The sequence below is a fragment of the Oncorhynchus tshawytscha genome, linkage group LG08 (genome assembly GCF_018296145.1).
Source record: "Oncorhynchus tshawytscha isolate Ot180627B linkage group LG08, Otsh_v2.0, whole genome shotgun sequence".
Classification (NCBI taxonomy): Eukaryota; Metazoa; Chordata; class Actinopteri; order Salmoniformes; family Salmonidae; genus Oncorhynchus; species Oncorhynchus tshawytscha.
The window spans coordinates 53,836,920-53,854,325 of record NC_056436.1 but is presented as its reverse complement, the minus strand read 5'-3'; the positions used below and the strand labels follow the sequence as shown (position 1 = coordinate 53,854,325).

The following is a 17,406-nucleotide window of genomic DNA, read 5'->3' as shown; positions in this document are numbered from 1 at the left end:
CATCACTGGCAATAGGGAATGATAATGCTTCACGTTTTACTGGTGAAACTGCATCTGCATGCCAATCATTTGATTGATCTCAATCAGTTTCATGGGAATAGCCTATGCATTTTGATCGATCTTCTTGAATTACTGTTTCGTGAGCAAATTAATGCAGATGGTGTTAACAAACTATTAGCCTTTCTCGTATTTTGTTTCAATCAAAGCATACACTACATTTGGAAAGTGATCAGACCCCTCTGACTTTTTCCACATTTTATTTTTTACTTTACAGCCTTATTCTAAAATTTATTAAATAGTCCCCCCCCTCATCAATCTACACACAATACCCCATAATGACAAAGAAAAAACAGTTTTTGTTTAAATTTCGGCAAATGTATAAAAGAAATCTGAAACATCATATTTACATACAGTAAGTATTCAGACCCTTTACTCAGAAATGATATTGCAGGCAAGAACCCGAGGAAAATCCATCCAGATTTTTTTCTTAGGTCACTGTCCATTTCAACGATGGTCAAATAAATAGCTCACAGATTGTAGTTCCTATGGCTTCCACTAGATGACAACAGACTTTAGAAAGGGTTTCAGGCTTGTTTTTTGAATAATGAGCTAGAATTTGTTGTTTTTCAAGGTGGCTCTCATTTTGACTAGTCTTGTGGCGCTCGTGGATGAGGGTGCGCACCTCGTTATTTATCTCCGGTATTGAACATACTACATTCCATCTTAAATTTGATTGTTTATTTACATATTAGGGCACCTGAGGATTGATTAGAAACTTTGTTTGACTTGTTTGGACAAAGTTTATTGGTAACTTTTGGGATTCCTTTGTGTGCATGTTGAACTAGTGGAAGGGGAGGATTACTGAATCAAATGCGCCAACTAAAGTGACTTTTTTGGGATATAAAGAAGGACATTATCGAACAAAACTACCATTTGTTGTGTAGCTGGGACACTTGGGATTGCAAACAGAGGAAGATCTTCAAAGGTAAGTGATTTATTTTATCGCTATTTCTGACTTTTGTGACGCCTCTGCTGGTTTGGAAAATGTGTAATGCTTTTGTATGCTGGGCGCTGTCCTCAGATAATCGCATGGTATGCCTTTTTGAAATCTGATAACGTGGTTGGATTAGCAAGAAATTAAGATTTTAAATTATGTAGGACACTTGAATGTTTAATATTACAATTTTGTCATTTGAATTTGGCGCGCTCCAGGTTAATCGGATGTTGTCGATTTTGATTCTGTTAACGGGATCCGTGCGCTAAGAGGTTTTAACAGCTTCTAACCCCAAGCCATAAGACTGCTGAACAATTAATCAAATGGCCATCCGGATTATTTACATTGACACTCCCACTTTGTTTTAACACTGCTGCTACTCGCTGTTTATGATCTATGCATAGTAACTTTACAAGTGAGCTCGTCTAACATTTCTAGCATTTCACTGTAAGGTCTACACACGTGTCCGGCACATGTGACAAATACGATTTGATTTGGTTTATTAATGCATCTCAATAAATAATAACCTAAATGCATTATTAAATCTAACTTTGTCCGATTCACATTTTCAATTTCCCACCATGATCAGCCTGGTCTCATAGACTAGACGTAACATAGTAAACGTAAATCCAGTACGCTCAAAAAGTAAGACATGTTATGTTTGGTATGGTTGCAGATGGTTACTTAAGGCAAAAAGTGAACATCTAGCAACCCAAATGTTAAGAGATCAAATCAAATTCAAATCAAATCAAATCTCATCACAAACAGCTTTAGTATTTTAGCTAATTAGCTACTTTGAAACTGCTTTGAAACTAACTTGAACCCTTTTAGCTAACCCTTCCCCAAGCCTAGCTAACGTTAGCAAGCTATTAACCTAGCTAGAATTCATAACATACAGTATTATATGTCTCTGCAAATTTGTAACATTTTGTACATTTTGCAAATTTATAACATATTGTATTTTTTCAAATTCATAACATATATTACAAATTGTAATTCTTAACATATCATAGAAATGATGATGGACATCCACAAAGGTTGCCCTGGCATATCACGCTAGAACAGGCCCTGTGTCTCAGCCAATGGCCAATATATTCTAAATATCCAAAGCAGGGCTATAGCAACTTCTAGCGAGGGTCAGGCTCTTGGGCTTTGCGGTGGACACTCTGGTTTTGGTGTCCTCAGCAGAATAGTTTTGCAGTAACCAGGTGGTCACATATCATATTGGGTTCCACAGCGCAAGATGGGGTTGGTGGAGTTTTATGAACATCAAGGCAAAAAGGGAATTTACATTTTTTGTCAAGCCTCCAACGGGCCTCCGCAGCGCACACATGTAGCCTACAGTTCTTAATCATTCTCGCTGCCGCCAGAGAGACGACAAGGGGAAAAAACACAATTTGCCTACCTCTAGTCTGCTGTAGCCTACATATTTATTTGGTTTGTCATTCTAACGATTTTCAATGAATTGTTGTGGTAATTCAATTCAATTTATGACACACTATTATTGTGCTGGAGATTTTTACAATGTGATTTGAAGTTGACACTTCATCTGAACTGGTTTAGTAACGTTACCCCCATAGACCCATATTAACCCTGACCCATATTAAGCCTAATCGTGGACTGAAAAGCATATGGGCTGAAAAGTCAAGGCATATGGGCTTAATCTGTGTTTTGGAAACTAGCAAGAATATATTCTCTACTGGCAATTCTCCTGCATCTAGCAACTCTAGATGTTACCTTGTCATTTCCTTCACAGCAAATGTTATTATGGTGGCAAAGTCGTAGAGCGCCGTGCTCTCATTAATGGTAAACTGTTTTGAATATCTGACAGTGATATCGCCATTGATCTCCTCTTTTTGTATCGTACTTGGCAGCTTTTTCCCACCCCGACATAAGCACGTCTCTTATGTTTTATCATGTTGCGTCTGAAATGAAGGGAAAAGCACAATAACCTCTCACTGAAAATATAAAATGGGGAATCTTTTTGACAGTCGCATGCATTAAAATTAGCTTGCTTTCACTGTTGCCCGGAAAGTTACGAGCCAGCAGAAATTCGTATGACAGGGAAAGTCAAATAGAGCAGAGGCTTTCTGGCACAAGCCTTTTAATGACTGGATGTAGTAGTTGGTAGCGTATCTCTACGCCTTTAAAATGGTAGCGTGCAGAGGTTAGAGCCTGCAGACTACTGTGGCTTGGCACAGGTGGAGGGACACAAAGATGCCTGACTTCTTTACCACAGCCATTGGCTTAGTCTGGCCCCACTCTCATCCCCAAGAAAACGGGATAGATAAAGGGAGGAAGGGAAGGATGGATGAGGGGAAGGTGGGAGTCTGTAATGGTTGGGGGTAGGCGGCCGTCCAGAATGGAACCCTGAGAGGTAAACCAAGGTCAGCATTACTCTCTAGTCTAACATGAAACCCAACACACACACACAAATATACGAACACACACACACACACACACACACACACACACCAGGCTGCCAGACTGACACTGTAATGGCAGTGCCCTAAGATTGAGATCTTCACTCTTCACTGACTCTGTCCCTCTGTGGAGAAAGCTCAGTGGAGAGAGTTCGCCCCTGTCTTCCCCTGGTGGTGGCCCAGATTGTGAGGCTTTCATTTGGCTGAGGAGGAGGTTGGTGGTTCAGGGAGCTCAGATGGCTGGACTGTGATGCTTGCAACAACAAGGTTGTTGGATTTTCCCATCAAATACTGAATTTTTAATCGACCATAATATTAACTGATTCCATACTTGCTGTACTCTATCGATTTGGATACCATCAACATATAAATTCAGCCACAAAAGAGCATAGCCCAATACATTATTTTATAAGTCTGTGTATGTTTATTGGATAGAGAGAGATATAGATGAGAGTGTGCAGAAATAATACATATGTACCAGAGGCAGCGGCCTAGACCGCTAGACCAGTGGTTTCTAAACTATATATATATATATATATATATATATATACTGTATATATGTACAGTCCCAGTCAAAAGAACACAGCTACTCATTCAAGGGTTTTTCTTTATTTTCACCATTTTCTACATTGTAGAATAATAGTGAAGACATCAAAAATAAGAAATAACATAGTAACAAAAAAAAGCGTTAAAGAATTGTTTTTGATTCAATGTAGTCAAAGTTTGCCTTGATGACAGCTTGGCACACTTTTGTCATTCTCTCAACCAGATTCATGAGGAATGCTTTTCCAACAGTATTGAATGACTTCCCACATATGCTGAGCACTTGTTGGGTGCTTTTCCTTCACTCTGCGGTCCAACTCATCCCAAACCATCTCAATTTGGTTGAAGTCGGCTGATCGTGGAGGCCAAGTCACCTGATGCAGCACTCCATCACTCTCCTTCTTGGTCAAATAGCCCTTACGGAGCCTGAAGGTGTGCATTGGGTCATTGTCCTGTTCGAAAAACAAACAATAGCCCACTAAGCGCAAACCAGATGGGATGGAATATTGCTGCAGAATCCTGTGGTAGCCATGTTAGGTTTGCCTTGAATTCTAAATAAATCACTGACAGTGTCACCAGCAAAGCACCCCCACACGATCACACGTCATCCACACATGCAGAGATTATCCGTTCACCTACTCTGTGTCTCACAAAGACCATCCTAGGCCATCCAATACAACACTTGAAGTGGGGGTCAATTGAAAAGGATTGCTCATTGAAAATACACAGGCTTAACTCTGGGGTAAAGTATGCTTGATGGTTGGGAGGTAAATACTTTTTTCCCCTAGCATTTGAGCCCCAAAAAGGCTTTCCCCAAGAGTGCTAATCAGCTTGCGAGTCTCCCGGTGTGTTTTCACACCCCCAAAGGCACCATCTTCTAACTCACGCCATGCAGATTTTCCATTCAGCCACTCTTTCTCTCTGCTATGAGCGCCTACATATTCGCCTTGCTCCTGGAGCTTTGCACTGCTTTGCCATTTCTGGCACTGCATGCCTTACCTCCATCCACTTCCCTTCTTTCCCTCCTCCCCCTATCTTTATTTCACTCCCCTTGTTCTCTCTTTGTGTTGCTCTCTTGCTCATCAAATCCAATTGTGTTTTGCTCATCCTCTCCCCATGTGATTGTGCATTCTTGTTCCACAGATTCAGCCAGACTGCACGATACAGAAGCATTGCATTGTTTTTGTGCAGTTTTCTGTTTTGTCGTTTTGAATGTATTTTCAGCTCTTTTCTCTATGATATGACCTCCTCATCGTTGAAGAGGCTTGCATGCCTCAAAGAATATGAGCTATGCCAGAGCGGCATCTTTGCCTTGCAAGGTAAATTATAGTGGATATGTTAGGGTTAAAGGTCCAGATGAAAGCATAATAGTACTCTATTTTGAAGTTTAGATGTTGTGAAGAAAACTTTGTTGCTTCAGAAGAAAACACAACGCTCCATAGTCCATTAAAGACAATGTGGTTGTTTGGCTGCATGTTCAACGAGATATTGGTAGTTTATCATGCATAATGCTTATTCATAATGAAGGAGTTTTCTGCGTTGGAGGGGAGAATAGGCTTAACATTTTCACATCATAAGGGTAAATAAACACTTCAGACGGTGTGCCTTTGGACTGGCCTTCAAAAGTCTCCTAACATTTATCACACTGGCTTCCTGTGAGGTATTTGATGTAGCCTTGATGTAGCTGCGGGGCTAAGAGCTAACTTAACGCTCAAGTTTGTTTTTGTCATCTTGGTTGCATCCAGCCACCAAGTTTTTTTTTCTTCTTCTCCCCAATCAAAAATAAGTCAATACTCAATCATTGAAGTCCATCTCACATGAGCTTCGAGAGCCTTTTGAAGCTGTCTGATAGTCTTGCTCTTAATACTTTCTCAGGATTTCCCAAAGGCCAGTAAATGATTTATGGAGCTGAAAGCCAGTGTGTCTTAGAAGAGCTAGTTCCACCTTTGGGAGACGCAGTCACCACCAGAATGTATACAAGAGACAGTATGAGGGCCTCAGTTAGCATTAGCGTCACATAGTTCAACATCTGGAACAGTCTGTGCATCCTGACAGACATTGCAATGCAGTTTCTACAGACATCAATGCTTTAGTTTGCCTCCTTCTTGCAGGCCCCTTTCTGTTAATGAAGATATGGCACGATTGAGGTTCAGTTGAATTTTCCGTTGTGTAACACAGATTAAGCATGCAAGAAAATGGAGCTACAGTGTACTTTCTGCTAGCTACAAGCTGCCATACACACTTTTCTTCAAACTTATGATGCAATATCTTGGCTATTCGGTTCAATACAGGAGGCAGCTTCAATTTATTTAGCAGGGAGAAGACAACTTAAATTGAGATCTCTGCTGTTTTTCAATAAATTATCGGGAGTGGTTTTGTAAACAGTGTCACATTTCCCATCTGGGAATCCGTGGCACATTTTATCATGCTCCATGTCTTCCGAGACAGAATGTAGGTCATATAATAAGAGTCCAAAAGAACATCAGATTCCGTTAATGCTATGAATGTGGTGGCAAGGAAAGGTGCAGTTGCAGAGCTTTTATACATTGACACAGGAAAATGCCTGAATCAAGAGACATTGGTGGAAAGAGGTTAGCATTTTTTTGGGGGGGGGTATGATCTTTGTTAGACTGTAACTTTCTCACTCATCAATATTCATGATTCGTTCATGATTATCCATAATAATGGTAGCATCCACACTGTTCAGAAAGCATCTTATTTACAATAAAAGTGACTCCAAATTGACACAATACCTTATTCACCATTCCATTCCTATTGTGAAAAACATAATCTGAAACAAAACCAAAACAAACTGCAAATGCTTCCACCAAGTTTGTAGAGTCACAATCTTGATGTAGTCATTGTGTGCTAGGAATATGGAACCAAACACTAAACTTTTGACGAGTATAATACACCATAAGTGAAGTTGTCAGTGGAAAATAATCTTCAAATGGGGGACTAGATACATAAGGTGCTTACATTTCTAAACGGTAAGTATGAAAATACCCTCAAAGAAAAGGTGACATTCTGTACTGTCGCCTCATATGAAACATTTGATCACAAATCCAAAATGCTGAAGTGTATAGACATTTTGGCTCCACTGTCCAAATAAATACATAGGGTAGTGTATGTACGTCTGTACAATTCCATTTGGAATGATCAAATATTTTATTGATAATTATTTCACATGATGTAAATTGATGTATAGCAGAAACCATGCTGTTCCAATTCTAGAAGAGCTTTGTGTACAAAATGCAATGTGAATACTTCCCTCTCAATTTCAATGAGGCAACCATCAAATATTATATAGAAAATAAAGGGATTCATGCTAAATTATGGATTTCACCCTTGCAATCTCTCTCAAGTGTAGAAACAGATCAACGGCAAAAATAACTTTGATAATGATAGCATTGACGCAATTTAGTGAGCATGAATGAGAGGTTGTCTTTTTCCGTTTGCTTCGATGGGATCATCTATGATCCTCTTTACATGCTAATGTGCTACCACTGGACCGGGAAGTGGAGTCATTTGCAATGTTTGCAATTAAAATTGTACTTTCATTTTCTGTACACTCTGTCAGAGGCGGTATGTATTGAAGTGCCTGAGGCCTCCATAGATTCACTGAGCTATGGTTTGAGAAGAACTGAGGACGAGAGGCAATATCGGCATAAAAATATTAATACACACATATCTGTGGAGCTGTTCAAGGGCTAAGTCTACTCAGAGCCTGTGCAGTAAACGACTCCATTTCTCATTCACTGCTGTGAAGTTCTGTCATTTTAATTAGTTTTGTTGGAGTTGCAGACTTTTTATAATGCCCAGGCAATCCATCACTCTCACTAGTGGTGTCTATTATCTGTGATAAGTACTGTAGAATATGTCTCAAATATAATGCAGAGTCAATTCATTTCATAGTGAACTTTGTATTTGACACATTGATGAGGTCAAGTGAGGGTTACAATGAAAAACAGTGTTTCTGGATGGTGTTCCATGTAGACAAGGGGACAAATAGATAAGACACTGACAACTGGCACTGTTTATAAAGTAGACTCCCATCATTTTGTTAGCTTATTTCAGTTGATATATGCTATAACAATCACATCCCACTGGGCACAGACATCAATTCAATATCAATTGCCCTGTTGCCAATTGCCCAATTGCCCTCAATACCATGTTGTTTCAACGTAATTTCATTGACATGATTTTGAAACAACATTGATTCAACCAGTCTGTGTCTAGTGGGGATTTAATACAATGATGGCTGTTTAAAAAAAAATAAAAAACACATTGAGACATTCCGAATGCACTTGAATGAACAAGGTGAGCTTGGAGCATGTCGTGTAAAAGAAAGTTTTTTAAAAAACGAATGCAATTTGACGATGTTTTTGCATTTACAGTAACCAATCGTAGTTTGAAAACAGCACACAATCCTCATGTGTGTGTGTGTCCAAACATTGCCACACCTGTAATTTGTCAACTAGAGCACATAGTGGCATTTTGATGTGACAGCACTGGATATGGTGTTTTATACCAGCCATAAATCAATACTCTAAAGGGATGAAAATAAAGGAAAGAAACTCCTAAATCTTTTTAGTGACTGAGCATCAATACATTTTAAGACTACTGTCTCCTCCGTTCAACTTGCACATTTACATAGAGACTTTAATTTAATATAGTCCGTTTTCAGTTCCACATAACTACTTCCCTAGCACCTAGTACAATATCTCATATGCACCTACAACGAGAACCTAAACATCTGCCTTAATGTTGTGTTTTTGTTCTACAAGTTTAATGAGATCCTATTGTACAGGAGAAGTGTATTTGTGAATAATTGAAGAACCAGGCCATTTCCCTGCATGTGAAGAAGGAAGTTAGTATGGGTATTGTCAGGGGTACAGCAGGGGGAAGTCGGTGGGGCCATATCCTGGAACAGACTCCACTGAGTATACCGCATACTGAGTTATCTGCCATCATAAGCACATTTAATAGTGGCATGGCTGTAGGCCTCCTTTTCCTTTGATATAGACTGGCTTTTGTTTTCGTCGATCAGAACAAAGTAAAGTTCTTTCATCGCTGTTAATCACACACACTCAACCTTTTAGATCTTTAATCTTTAATCTTGTCGAAAGTCATTCACTTGAAGGGGAATCAATTTCAACTGAAAGTAAATATATGTAATTATAAGACATGCAGTGTAAGGCTACGATTCTAATGTGTTGTATCCACCTAAGGGTTTTACAATAATTTGGGTATATTTTATTACAATTATCATCAATGAATTACACGTACCAGGAGAATCTCTGTCTTGAATACCATTGTCATGCATAAAATTCATTGATTCATTTGGATTCTCTGCTTTTTCCTTAGATCTATTGCCAGGGACCTGGAAGTCAATGAGACTCTAATGCCAAACAAAGTCTCTCCAGGACAATGTCAACACTGCAGCTATAATGAGACTAATGCTACAAGACTGTATTGACATCTTATAGATATCCTGATATTTTCTTTTCCATCAATTAAGCTTCCCATCCCAAGGGCAAATCCATAATGGAACATCAGGATATTATTAAGTTGAGAGTACATTGTTAGTCACAAATGTCAGGGAAGCATTGTCAAATGTGCTAAGCAATGCATTGGACATGGTACAGTATGTCAGATGAGACCACAATAATACTGCTTTCACTTAGGATTAATGGAAATTTTGTCTGTTACCAAAAATTGGGCAATGTTTATATGGCCTCCTTATGCTACATTTAGACTAGGGACGCAAAAGCCGCAATACCAGTCGGCATAGCGAGACAAAAAAGCAAGAAAGACGGTGACTGCAAAAGTAAGCCAGCATGACGGTATTCATTGCTATGGTGAGTTCAGTAAACAAACAATACAAATCAACATCAGGTAGAAATAAACGCTACAGCAGACAGCAAAAATATTCATATTTGAACTTTGGCAGCAAGTCCCGTCTACCGTGGCGGCTTAAGGCATTCACTGCCAGCCTCAACGCCATTTACTGCCATGCTCTCATTGTAAACAATTGACAAGCAGTTTTTTTACCTTTATTTAACTAGGCAAGTCAGTTAAGAACAAAATCTTATTTTCAATGACAGGCTAGGAACAGTGGGTTAACTGCCTGTTCAGGGGCAGAATGACAGATTTGTACCTTGTCAGCTCTGGGATTTGAACTTGCAACCTTTCGGTTACTAGTTCAACGCTCTAGCCGCTAGGCTACCCTGCCGCCCCAAAGGAATGTGGGCTTCCTGTTTGTTTGCCGTCTACCGTCTAACTCTTACCATATAAACGGGCAGTGGCTCGGGTGGTTGTTGTCCTTGATGATCTTTTTGGCCTTCCTGTGACATCGGGTGCTGTAGGTGGCCTGGAGTGCAGGTAGTTTGCCCCTGATGACGCTTCGGGCAGATCACACCACCCTCTGGAGAGCCCTGTGGTTGCGGGCAGTGCAGTTGCAGTACCAGGCGGTGATACAGCCCAACAAGATGCTCTCAATTGTGCATCCGTAAACGTTTGTGAGGCTTTAAGGTGCCGTGCCACATTTCCTCAGCCTCCTGAGGTTGAAGAGGCGCTGGTGTGCATTTTTTACCACACTATCTGTGTGGATGGAACATCAGTTTGTCAGTGATGTGTATGCCAACTTGAAGCTTTCCAACTTCTCCACTGCTGTCCCGTTGATGTTGTTTCCTGAAGTCCACGATCAGCTCCTTTGTTTTGTTGATGTTGGGTGAGAGGTTATTTTCCTGGCATCACACTCCCAGGGCCATCACCTCCTCCCTGTTGCCTGTTTCGTCATTGTTGATAATCAGGCCTACAACCGTTGTGTCGTCTGCAAACGTAATGATTGAGTTGGAGGCGTGGGTGGCCACTCAGTCATGGTTGAACAGGGAGTACAGGAGGGGGCTGAGCACGCATCCCTGTGGTGCCCCAGTGAGGATCAGCAAAGTGGAGGTGTTGTTTCCTACCTGTGAGGATTAACACACTCAAATGTCTTACTCAAGGCGGCCACAGAGAAGGAGAGCCCATATTCCTTTGTAGCGGGCCGCATCGGAGGTGCTGTGTTATCCTCAAAGCTGGTGAATAAGTTGTTTAGCTTGTCTAGAAGCAAGGCTGGTTTTCCCTTTGTAGTCCGTGATTGTCTGTAGACCCTGCCACCCACGTCTCGTGTCTGAGACGTTGAATTGCGACTCCACTTTGTATCTATACTGACATTTTGCCTGTTTGATTTCCTTATGGAGGGAATAACTGCACTCTTTGTATTCGGCCATATTCCCAGTCACCTTGCCATGGTTAAATGCCATGGTTCGCGCTTTCAGTTTTGTGCTGATGCTGCCATCTATCCACTGTTTCTGGTTAGGGTACGTTTTAATAGTCACGGTGTGTACAACATCTCCTATACACTGACTGATAAACCCAGTCCGCGTGATCAAAAGAATCTTGAAGCGTGGGATTCCAAATGGTCAGACCAGCATTGAATAGTCCTTAGCATGAGTACCTCATGTTTGTTTCTGCCTATAGGAAGGGAGTAGCAAAATCAAGCCGTGCTCAGATTTGCCGGAGGGAGTGTGGGGAGGGCATTGTAGGCATCCCTGTAGTTGGAGTATCAGTGCTCAAGTGTTTTAGCAGCGTGAGTACTACAGTCAATGTGTTGATAAAACTTCGCTAACGTTTTTCTAAAATTTGCTTTGTAAAAATCCCCAGCTACAATAAATGCGGCCTCAAGATATTTGCTTTCCAATTTGCCTAAATTCCAGTTAAGTTATTTGAGGGCTGTTGTGGTATCTGCTTGAGGGCGAATATACACGGCTGTGACTATAACCGAAGAGAATTCTCTTGGGAGGTAATATGGTCGGTATTTGATTGTGAGGTATTCTAGGTTGGATGAACAAAAGGACTTGAGTTCCTGTATGTTATCAAAATCACACCATGAGTAATTAATCATGAAACATACACCCCCGCCCTTCTTCTTTCAGGAGAGATATTTTCTCCTGTCTGCGCGATGAACTGAGAACCCAACTGGCTGAACGGACTCAGACAGTATATCCCGAGAGAGCCATGTTTCCATCAAACAGAGTATGTTATAATCCCTGATGTCTCTCTGAAGGAAATCCTTGCCATGAGCTCGTCAACTTTATTATCCAGAGACTGAACATTAGCGAGTAATATACGCAGAAGCGGTGGATGGTGTACGCGCCTACTGAGTTGAACTCAAAGACCACTTTCGAGTGCCTCTTCTCTGCCGGCGGAGTTTTGGAACAGGCTCTGGGATCAGATCAATTGTTGTGGGAGATACAACAAAGGATCCGGTTAGGGAAAGTCGTATTCCTATTCATAATGATGGTAGTGCTGGTGAGTTATCTCCGCCCTGATATCCAAAAGTTATTCCTGACTGTACATAATAACACTAAATATTTCCCAGGCAAATAATGTAAGAAATAAGCACGGCAGCTCTATCCGTCAGCACCATTACTCAGTGGCATTCTCTCACCTGGAATGCATTTCAATTAACATGTGTGACTTGTTAAAAGTGTCATTTGTGGAATTTCTTTCCTTCTTAATGCATTTGAGCAAATCAATTGTTTTGTGACAGGGTAGGGGTGGTAAACAGAAGATAGCCCTATTTAGTAAAAGTCCAAGTCCATATTATGGCAAGAACAGCTCAAATAAGCTCAAATAAGCAAAGAGAAATGACAGTCCATCATTACTTTAAGACATGAAGGTCAGTCAATTCGTAAAATTTCAAGAACTTTTACATTTTCTTCAAGTGCAGTCACAAAAACCATCAAGTGCTATGATGAAACAGTCTCTCATGAGGACCACCACAGGAAAAGAAGACCCAGAAGTTCCTCTGCTGCAGAGGATAAGTTCATTAGAGTTAATTGCACCTTAGAAATGGCAGCCCAAATAAATGCTTCACAGAGTTCAAGTAACAGACACATCTCAACAAAAACTGTTCAGAGGAGACTGCGTGAATCAGGCCTTCATGGTTGAATTGCTGCAAAGAGACCACTACTAAAGTACATAAATAAGAACAAGAGACTTGCTTGGGCCAAGAAACATGAGCAATGGACATTAGACGGTGGAAATCTGTCCTTTGGTCTGATGAGTCCAAATTTGAGATTTTTGGTTCCAACCATCGTGTCTTTATGAGACGCAGAGTAGGTGAACGGATGATGTCTGCATGTGTGGTGCCCACCGTGAAGCATGGAGGAGGAAGTGTGGGGGTGCTTTTCTGGTGACACTATCAGTGATTTATTTAGAATTCAAGGTTCACTTAACCAGCATGGCTACCCCAGCATTCTGCAGTGATAAGCCATCCCATCTGGTTTGCACTTAGTGGGACTATCATTTGTTTTCAACAGGAAAATGACCCAATACACACCTCCAAGCTGTGTAAGGGCTATTTGCCCAAGAAGGATAGTGGAGTGCTGCATCAGGTGACTTGGCCTCCACAATCACCCGACCTCAACCAAATTGAGATGGTTTGGGAAGAGTTGGACCGTAGAGACCTTCAAGACTGTTGGAAAAGTATTCCAGGTGAAGCTGGTTGAGAGAATGCCAAGAGTGTGTAAAGCTATCAGTAAGGCAAAGACTGGCTACTTTGAAAAACATCAAATAAAAAATATATCTTGATTTGTTTAACACTTTTTTGATTACTACATGATTCCATGTGTTATTTCATAATGTTGATGTCTTCCCTATTATTCTACAATGTAGAAAATAGTAAAAATAAAGGAAAGCCCTTGAATGAGTAGGTGTGTCCAAACTTGTACTGGTACATGTCCTATAATAAAACATTAACTTTAAGCAGTGGTGCATTCCACAGTGCAGAATGCTGCAGCTGTTAACATGCTCCCCTTGTACTTTCTGCCGTTGTCCGAGTGACCATTACATGTAATAAGGTAAAGAGGATGGCCGAGGACCATGTGTCATAGAGCATGAAGAAGACTAAGGAGCAAATATGTACTTATCCTGTAAGAGCTTTATGAGCCTGACCCTGATTTAGGCCATATGTAGTGCAATTACTGTAAATAGTAATGAGACAAAGACTTTAAGGTTGAATGTAAACATATTAGGCTTTTTGTGAGCAGATTGAGTGCTGGGAATGAACTGTTTTGTACGAGCACTATGAAGACAATGAGGTCAACTGCTCAGACAGTTGAGAAAACATGCTTTCTCCATTTTGGCATCAAAGACAATTTTATTCGCAGGAAACCCTGCGCTAGAAAGGTTAATGCTAAATTGTAATTATTTCGCCTCGATGGCCTATTTATTGCCTTACCTCCCTACTCTTCTACATTTGTACACACTATACATTTTTCTATTGTGTTATTGACTGTACGTTTGTTTATGTGTAACTCTGTGTTGTTGTTTTTGTCGCACTGCTTTGCTTTATCTTGGCCAGGTCACAGTTGTAAATGAGAACTTGTTCTCACCTGGCCTACCTGGTTAAATAAAGTTGAAATTAAAAATAAATAAATAATAAAATATGACTAATAATAATTGATTATGCAAGTATAAACACACTCATTGTGCATCTAAAAAGGGCTCAAGTCAAATAGTCTCCAACAGTGTGATGTTGTGAAAAATGTGTGTTACACGTTATGGTGCTGTTTTAGATTCAGTGTCGATGTTGAAACCAGAAAATTCTGGTGTTGCCATCACTGGTTAATGTTTGCACAATAATCAACGACAGAACAGCAATAATCTCGATGTTTAGCAATGTCTCGCATGGAAACATATATAACAAAGATGTTATTCAGGGGGAAAAACTCTATTTTGCCTTTTTCCCCTCCATACCTTTCCACGGTGTGTCTTATCTCTGTTCTGCAGTGTTTGCCATTTTTTGTTCTCCCAATGTCATGCTACAATTCATCCACAATCTGCTTCTGTTCTCTGAAACAAATCACCAACCGTCTCTTTTTTTTGTCTTTGTGACAACAGTCGGTTTCTTATTCAGGCTCTCAACCCCTTTGTCACAATGTCTCCATTCTCTACCCACCGTCTGCCCCTTGTTATTTATGGAATGCAAAGCTACAGTGGCAGTGAGAATGAACCTGGCGCTAAGCACGTGGCCAGACCTCCCAGGCGGGCACTGCCAAGGGAAGATTATGTCACCAACCGGAGCCTTCTGCCACCTCTTAACATCCATGCCAACTCCCCTTCAACCCTCCATCATAGCTAACAATGTTTATATGCAGGGGGAATGAGTGAATAAGAAAACGATGGCTCCCATATTGGCATGTTTAGTGATTTGCCGTCACCTTAGACCGCGTTAGTAATCTCTCTGGGCTCGTTCATGTACAGACACGTTTCAGCGACAAAAAAAACTAACGAACAAAAAAGTAAACGTTACTGGAGTCATTTGTCAAGTAATTTTGCAGTGGGGTGGTGTGATCATAAGATTGGGGAAATTTGTTGTCTAATGCTTCAATGATTTAAATCGAAAATATTTTTTGTTTAATAAAAGGATTAGTGTCTTCTGCATGGACCTGATTTCTCATTATTTTTCAAATCCCCTCTACAAGATCCTATACTGAAAGAACATTCTGCCTGTCTTCCTTTTAGAAACCCCTTCACTGCATTTTGATTCATAATTTATACTGCTAGGTTAAAATTGGCTTCTTTCATTATATCTTTTTTTTAAGCGTCCACAAATAATTTTCGCTGAATGCTTCGCAACCCCCCAAAAGAAAGAATGTATCTGCATGCTGCAGTCTAGTGTAAGAAATACAAACGGAGTTGACTCCATTTCCTATCCCTTCGCTATCCTGAGGTAGCTGTCAAACTGTCAACCTGCTTGCAATGTTACTCCCACGTTCCCTGTTGCAATCCATTACAATGGGGGTGAGCTTATCTATGGAAGCCTGTGCTGGCATCCTACTATTGATTTGCTGCAGGTGTAGGATGACTGTGTCGTGAAACCCAGGAGAGAGTTGCACGTCTTCCAAAGTCAGGAGAGCTGGAACCCGGATATAACACTCCCTACCCGGGTTGAGACCAGGGACATAAAGAGCCCCAACCTTTACAGCAAGGCTTGGTTACCCATAAACCCAATTTACCATCAATATCCCCTTGTGACTTCCCTGATAAAAAAACAGGCAACACGTGCTACAGCACATGGACAGCGAGAGCAGATGCTTGATGATGACCAGTATTGAATTAGGGCTGTTAATGATCCGTCTGTTTTCCAGTATACTTATACTGCAGTCAGTCTGTCTACTGAGAAACAGCGGTGATGTAAGAGAGAGTAGGGAAAGGGAGGGGAGGCACAAAATGTTTTCATGGAGTTTTGGTGCCCACGGAACTGTAGCTAACATAATACATGACCATCCCCAACATCTGTAGCATCCCATTCCATTGTAACCGCAGAGCAAATTCTCTACTACTGTTCCATAAATGACCAGATGGGGTAGAGAGAGGAAACTGGAGTTTGTTTGCTAACTGGCCTGCCAACCGCCAACATTCTGGCATCGTGCTTTCGACGCGGCGCCCAAATCCTGAATCACGTGGAAAGGGGGGCGACAGATGTTGTGTTCAGAGGGAATCCACCAACATATTTCCCCTCCAGCTCATGTCTGCCCGGCTTCATCCTCTCCCCCTACATTGGGGGAAAGTAGCAACTAGCAAGAGCACTCCATCCATGCATCCTTCATGTAATACACAGCTTTAATAGGGTTTACTCATGCAGTCAAGAGAGATATTGACCAACCAAACATGTATGTGACAAGGCAATAAAGCATTGCAGTTCAAGCTGCATATAAAGGGGGCTCTCCTGGACCTTGATGATGTTGTCTCGTAACCTCAAGGACTCAGGCTCAATGTCGTTTCCATGGATCAAGAAGAAGGAGGTCTGTTTCCAATCCACGGTAGGTTCAGTGGATCCCACCTGTCAAAGACAACCAGCCTCATGATCACTCATTCTCAACAACCCATTAGGCTACTCTGTGTAACTGCTTTCCAATCCAACAGTAGGCGTTTATTGAGCCACAGCCCTGAAGCTTGTCTAATTGGATAGGGTCTGTTGTTCCTGTACCCCAGACATGTACGGGCTGTTTATATGATTGAGTGCGTATGCCCACTCGTTCCAGTCCAAGACTGGAACGAGGAGTATAGGACCCCCAAGGTGGCTAATCAGCGGCCTGGAAGACTCAATGTTTAGTAAAAATGATTGCCTTCTTTTCTATTCCCAGCTAACAATTCTAGGGACAGAGAATATTTTTGTTACCTGTAATGTTCCCCTGACGTTTAGTGTCCAGTTTTTTGTCTAGTTATGGGAACAAACTTTGTTAGCAAAAAACCTTCTGAGAACCTATTTAACATGTTTTGATGTTAATAAGAGTTAGGAGAACCGTTTCTAATATCATGCAGAACATACCCAGAATTTGCCATGTTCTCTAGACACGTTTTATTGGACGATGCAAGAACATTTATGTATCC

General features: G+C 41.0%; 1 protein-coding gene across 1 annotated transcript in view; it reads right to left on the bottom strand.

The window, feature by feature from the left end:
* LOC112256324 (leucine-rich repeat and immunoglobulin-like domain-containing nogo receptor-interacting protein 2) overlaps window positions 1-17,406 on the bottom strand; it is a 383,684-nt gene that overhangs the window by 308,184 nt on the left and 58,094 nt on the right. The window lies entirely within an intron of this gene.